A 6,039-nucleotide genomic window follows, 5' to 3' on the forward strand; every position below is an offset into this window, starting at 1 on the left:
AAAGTGATAAATCTATGTTAATATATAAACGTTTGTATTTAAGTGAAAATTAATATATTCTACAAGCACACAAAGTTGAAAAACATGGAACTTTTAAAAAGTGTCCACACTTTTGGCCACCTCTGTATGTTAAAATTTTCAATTTATTTTAAACTATTTATTATATATTTCAATTTATTTTAAACTATTTATTATATATTTCAATTTATTTTTAAAAAAAAATTAGATGCAGTAATAGAGAATCGTAGCATTAAGGCCAACAAAACCACAATATTAATCTTATGTTTAATATTGGTTGTAACATAAAATTTCTCGTAGAGTATAGAAAAGTATCTATTAAGGTAGGTCTCATAGCACGTAAATTACGTTTATAGTTACAGGCTAATGAAAAACGGAACCCTGATAGTTAGAACCTTTTTTTTCCATTTAATATACCGTCAAATTATTAGAATATTTTTTAAAATATTCAATGCTTAACACAAGATCTATCCATAAATACTTTTGAAAATTTAAGTAAATTATATGAAGAGAAAAATTAATTATAAAATCCATTATCAATAGTTCTCTCCAAAGTATTAGGTTAATTATTCTTTAGTCATCCAGAGTTTCTTTTACAAAATAATTTAATTTAAAAATATCAACAAAAAAATTTTTTATTTATTGAAGTGCGCAATAGAACTATATCTTATAAAAGATTTATTCGATAGAAAATTATACAATAGTTATATTCTTTTGCATAAATCTTATAAGACTTGGTCGGTTATATCGACCGAGTAATAAATCCAAATTTTACCGGCTACTCGGGACAGGCCGGAGGATAAATAAAATTTTTGCCGGGTACCCACTACAGCTTTATCATTTCTCGAAATCAAAGGTGGGTAAAAGATTTAAGTTTTACCGGTCCTGGCAAAATTTTAGGCCAAGTTCATCTCTAATTAAAACAAATTCTACCCTACCGTTTCGTAATTCATCATTTTTTCTATCTCGTAACGTTTTCGAGATAGAAAGGATAAATTCTCAGTTTTTTACCTGATGTGGGTGTAAACTTGTAAACCATTGCATCTTGTATCCACCTTACTATACATAAACTACAGTATTCTAACTGTAGCTGTAAAAGTTCAAAATGCTAAAGTATTGATAAGAAATTCAATAAAGGTTTCCTATTCGGAATTAATTTCTTAAGGATTTAAAAAGCCACTGTGAATTTTACTATTTTTCGCGTGAGAAGTATTTTGACTGTGAATTTTGCTGTTTTCTGTATGAAAAATATTTTTTCTAATCAGCATTAATTTTTTAAGGAATAAAAAGCTGCTGCGAATTTCGCTGCGTGAAATATATTTTTCACTCTGAAAACAGCGTTAATTTAAGGAATAATTGTTACTGTGAATTCTGCTGTTTTCTATATGAAAACTATTTTCCCATTCAGCATTTCCTTTTTGGGATCTAAAATATCTTTTAATTTAGAGCCATTGTGAAATATCAGGTATTGTATGCATAAGTACATATTCTGCTATTGCAATTTTCGATATCAAGAATTTTTCATTATCAAGAATTTAAGTTTCCTGATTATGTTATTTTTCTGATTTCGAGGTTTAAGTAAAAAATTTTAGTGTTTTAAAAAACATTGGTAGTTTTGGTAATCAAAAAACTGCCAATGCTTACACAAAAATATTTTTTATATAAAATAGGATATCACAAATATTTCGGAACTTCACCAAAGCGATTATGCGATTGTTGACATTCACCGGTGAAAGTCGACATTCTCTTGATTTCTCATCACATTCTCATTCACGGTAACATATGTAATATTAAATTATCCAACATTTATTTATTTTCATTTTTGCGTCTTGTACCATTTTACAACTCATTAAGGTTTGCACGGTGTCTCAAAAGTTGAATTATTTTGTCGTCGGTCTTACAAATTCGATTTACTAGATGTCTCTACCAATAGTTTAAATTTCGATTTTCAAAATACCTTCCATTTTAATTATGTTCTCTTAATTGCTCTAAATATTGTAAAAACCAGTCGCCCGTAGTTTTGCGCCATTTTGCCTCGGTTAATCGTTGATATCCACGGGCGAAATTGATAAATGCTTCAATCCAAGAGATTTAATTGCTGTCGAAATTTCACAAATTGATTTACCTTCCAATTTCGGCAACTACATTTTCATTAGTTCTTCAGACATAATTTGAATCACTGCCTTTTGATGTCGCGACTGAATAGTTGTTGTGAGTTTAATTTGATTTTTAACGGAAACAAGTAAGTACCACACAAATAATGCGTTTTCTTGAAAATATTAAATACAATAAATTAGTCAGTGCAAGATCATTACTAAAACATATACTTTATAAACAATATTTTTTTAAACTGTATATTTTGGTTATTACGTCATTTTTAATAACTCGCTTTCTTGTGAGGGTGGAACACTACCATCAAAATGACGACTGATTTGCGACTAGCTGCAGCACTCAAATCTTTACTGTTCTTGATCACAATAAAATTCTCAAACTTTCCCTGAGACCAGCGATGGCTCAGGGGATAGAGCATTCGCCTTCCAATGAGGTGAACCTGGTTCGAATCCCAGCGATGGCTGGTCGATACGAATTCCGCATCTGACTTGCACCGACCATAGTACTGACGGGAATTATTCTGAGTAGTAGACTGATCATGGGTTAGAGTCCTCTTGCCGTCAGGCTACCCGTGGGAGGTTTTAGTGGTTTTCCCCTTAAAGAAGGCAAATTTCTCCCAATACTTGATCCAGGAGTTCCCTTGTCTTCTGAATTGGGTGCAAAATTACAAGGCTACCAAGTTGAACATTGGCAGTCGCAAACCCAAAATTGGGTCGACTGTTCAACGGCGGTTATAAAAGAATAAAAAATAAAATATTGTGTAAATTTAAAAAAAAAAATTATTTCTAAAGTAGAGTGTAAAACAAAGAATTTATTCCGTTTTTGTCAGACCTATAACGAATAACACAGGAAGCATCACTTTCATAAAAAGCCTCCATATCACCATCCAAAATTTCCTTGAGTGAACTCCATACCACGAGAGAAACTTATCGTCACAAATTCGCTTTCACCTCAACTTCTATTTTAAAAGAAAGAAGAAAGGAGTTTCAAAATGCAAGCAAAATATTAGGATTACGCAAAGGAGAATTTCTCTTCTAAGTTATCTTCTTATAATTTACTTTCATTTTTTTAGTATTTTTGAAATTTCTGTTCAGTATTTGAAACTTCATGCCTTATACTCTTAATTTGTCTGAACTCAATTTTTCTATACTTTAAATTAGTTCAGGTAGTGAAGGAGAATTTGCGATTAACCGTTTCTCCCGTGATGTGGCGTTCACTTGCGCCCCACGTTTCTCGTTTTAAGTGAGACCAAAATAAAAATAATTTCTTCATTGTTTAGTCCTCTCGAAAAACTTATGATTAAAAGAGTTACGATATTTTACTTTATTTTATAACCGTCGTTGAACAGCCGACCCAATTTTGAATTTACAACTACTAATGCTCAACTCAGTAGCCTTGTAATTTTGAACCCTATCCAGAAGACAAGGAAACTTCTGAATCAGTACCCCCACAGGGTTTGCTGTGTTATGGGAATATGGAAGACTTTGTGACTCGACAGATTTAACGTGCATCAGTCACCATTAACTACACAGGAAGTTAACGGTCAGCGGGGATTGAACCCACGACCTCTTGGACATGGGCCCAGTGCTCTACCAACTAGGCTATCCCGGCCCCATAGTGACAATATTCTTGACATCATTGATGATACAGTGGTTTAGGTTCTTATATATTGTTATTCATGTATTATTTTATTTCTGGTGGGGACGTAAGACCTACCTAATGTAAGGGCACCAGCTTGTCTGGAATGTTAAGGTGGTCTGTGCGCAATTCTTACCCCTTGCCCCACCATAACGTAGATAATGAAATTGTAGATCATTAATCTACATGGCTCCCTTAGATCACAAACGGAATTAGAGGGACTTTATTTTAGAAATAGAATTTTTCTTCCTCTTTTTTTTATTATAAGTAAAACAAATAAAGTACTTTGTCATCATAATCTAAATATACCTTGTCGTTGGTTGTTAGCAATTAAAACCTCGAAATTTCGATGCATATAATAATAAGAACCTAAAGATTACCTCTAAAGTTTCACGCAAGATTTCGCCTAATAGTCGACTATAGGTTACGAGAATTTTCCACTCTTCACGCTTTTCCCTCCTTCTTTACCATGCTTTTCAGTGAATCTTGTTTTATTTTTCTTCACTGAAGTATATCCCAATTTGTAACTGAAACGTACTGCCGAAAAAGTAAGATTTGAAGAAACCGTGGTAACGGAGTGGGGAAGAGTGTGGTGAGTGGGGAACTCTTGAGACACCTATTATGTTTGCAAAGAGTGTAGTGTGAGGTAAATGTCATTGATGCATGTATGAAAATTACTTGTATGCTATTGTTTAGCTGATGTTTGAATGAATTATATAGAAATCTTAAATTATAATTTTTGACGTTTCAGAAGGAAGCGGGAAATGAATACTTCCGTAAGAGGAGAATTGTAAAAGACTGGTATGTATACTTATATACTCACCGCTCACTTTCATTTTCCCGTCAAATGGAACGATTCCCTAAATCCTTGTTTGGAGCGCCCTTTTACAAAAGCACTCAGAATCTCCCGATATTAGGGGCCACAAAGAATTAAGATTGCAAATGGGATTGTCCTGCCTAATGGAATCGCGAAAGTTTAATCACAGAATGTAACTAATGTGTGTTAAAATTTAATGATGGATACGTGTAATGAAATTAAATCCAATGCTTCCTATCATTTACAATAAAATTTAAAAAATTTCTCAGTAATGTCCACTTGTTTTTATTTTAAAGTATTCGAAATAAAACGGTAGGATTTTCTTTTACGTTGATGTGAAACATAAAATAACTTTCTTTCCCCCCGAGATGAAAATACCCATAAATAAGGAAGGATTTGAAGTATGTAATTCCAGAAAGTAGAAATATTTAGTTTTTGCGGGATGCCTGTAAGTAACGTAGTGTGGATACCTCGATCCTGATTGGTTGTTTAAACGTGGTTTGCATTAGCAACTGTTTTTTCCATTCTATTTCGAGTAAGCCATGCCTGGCAAACACCAATCCTCTTAAGTAACACAGCCTATATTCTTTCAGAGAGGTTTTTTTCACAAGGATTTCAATTCTACCACTATATATTTGCACAAAGACAGGCACGAAGCCATGTCGAACATAAAGTTATGCATTGAAGTTGCCAGGCACACAAAACAAAAATATATCACGGTTAAATAATAGATCTAATTTAAGTAAAAGAAGTAGACAAGAAAGAATTAACAAATTCGATGTGCGATACGGCTTTGTATTTAATTAACGTAGCGTTAATTAACATTTTAAGTTATGTAGAGAAACTTAACTCGACTTTAATACTCCATATTGCTGGTGCTGACGTCATAGGTCATATGCGTGGGTATTGGTTGTCTTATTCTCAAGTGGCCGGTTGAAAAGAAAAGGTTATTAGTAAGGCCCGGATTTTGATGACATTTGCATTTTTTGCATTTTTGGACATTTTTCGCCCTTTAGAGCATTTTTTGAGATTTATAGGACATTTTTCATTAAATTTGTTGGCTTTTTTTGCATTTTAAAACATTTTTAAAATTTTTGTTAATTTTTTTATTTTTTTATCATTTTTTATTATTACACTGGCTTCCAAACAGTGAAGAAAATCTCTAGGATATTAACTGGTGAAGCAACATCTTTTCAAATTGAAGAAAAATTGTCAGTAAGTGAGACCGTCTTTTTCAAGTACGCACCAGTAACATCAGTAAACGTTGAAAGAAGCTTCTCCAGGTATAAAAATTTACTTTCAGACAAGAGACGCTCGTTTACATTTCAAAATATCAAAAAAATTTAATAATCCAATGTAATTCTGATATTTAGTAATATTATGAGATGGAAGTTGTTATATTCATTAAAGTTTCTATACAAAATGAAAATGTTTTGGAGTCAATATATTTTCCT

At 32.3% G+C, this 6,039-nt stretch overlaps 1 protein-coding gene across 3 annotated transcripts in view; it reads left to right on the top strand.

Annotated features, from left to right (window-relative positions):
• Positions 1-6,039, top strand: part of LOC107446785 (FMRFamide receptor-like) — a 173,837-nt gene that overhangs the window by 128,551 nt on the left and 39,247 nt on the right. For all 3 annotated transcript variants that reach the window (XM_071178052.1, XM_071178054.1, XM_071178053.1), the window contains exon 3: positions 4,520-4,569. The gene's annotated coding sequence lies outside the window, so the exon portion shown is untranslated. The remainder of the gene's footprint in view (positions 1-4,519; positions 4,570-6,039) is intronic.

The sequence above is a fragment of the Parasteatoda tepidariorum genome, chromosome 2 (assembly GCF_043381705.1).
Source record: "Parasteatoda tepidariorum isolate YZ-2023 chromosome 2, CAS_Ptep_4.0, whole genome shotgun sequence".
NCBI classification, from domain to species: Eukaryota; Metazoa; Arthropoda; class Arachnida; order Araneae; family Theridiidae; genus Parasteatoda; species Parasteatoda tepidariorum.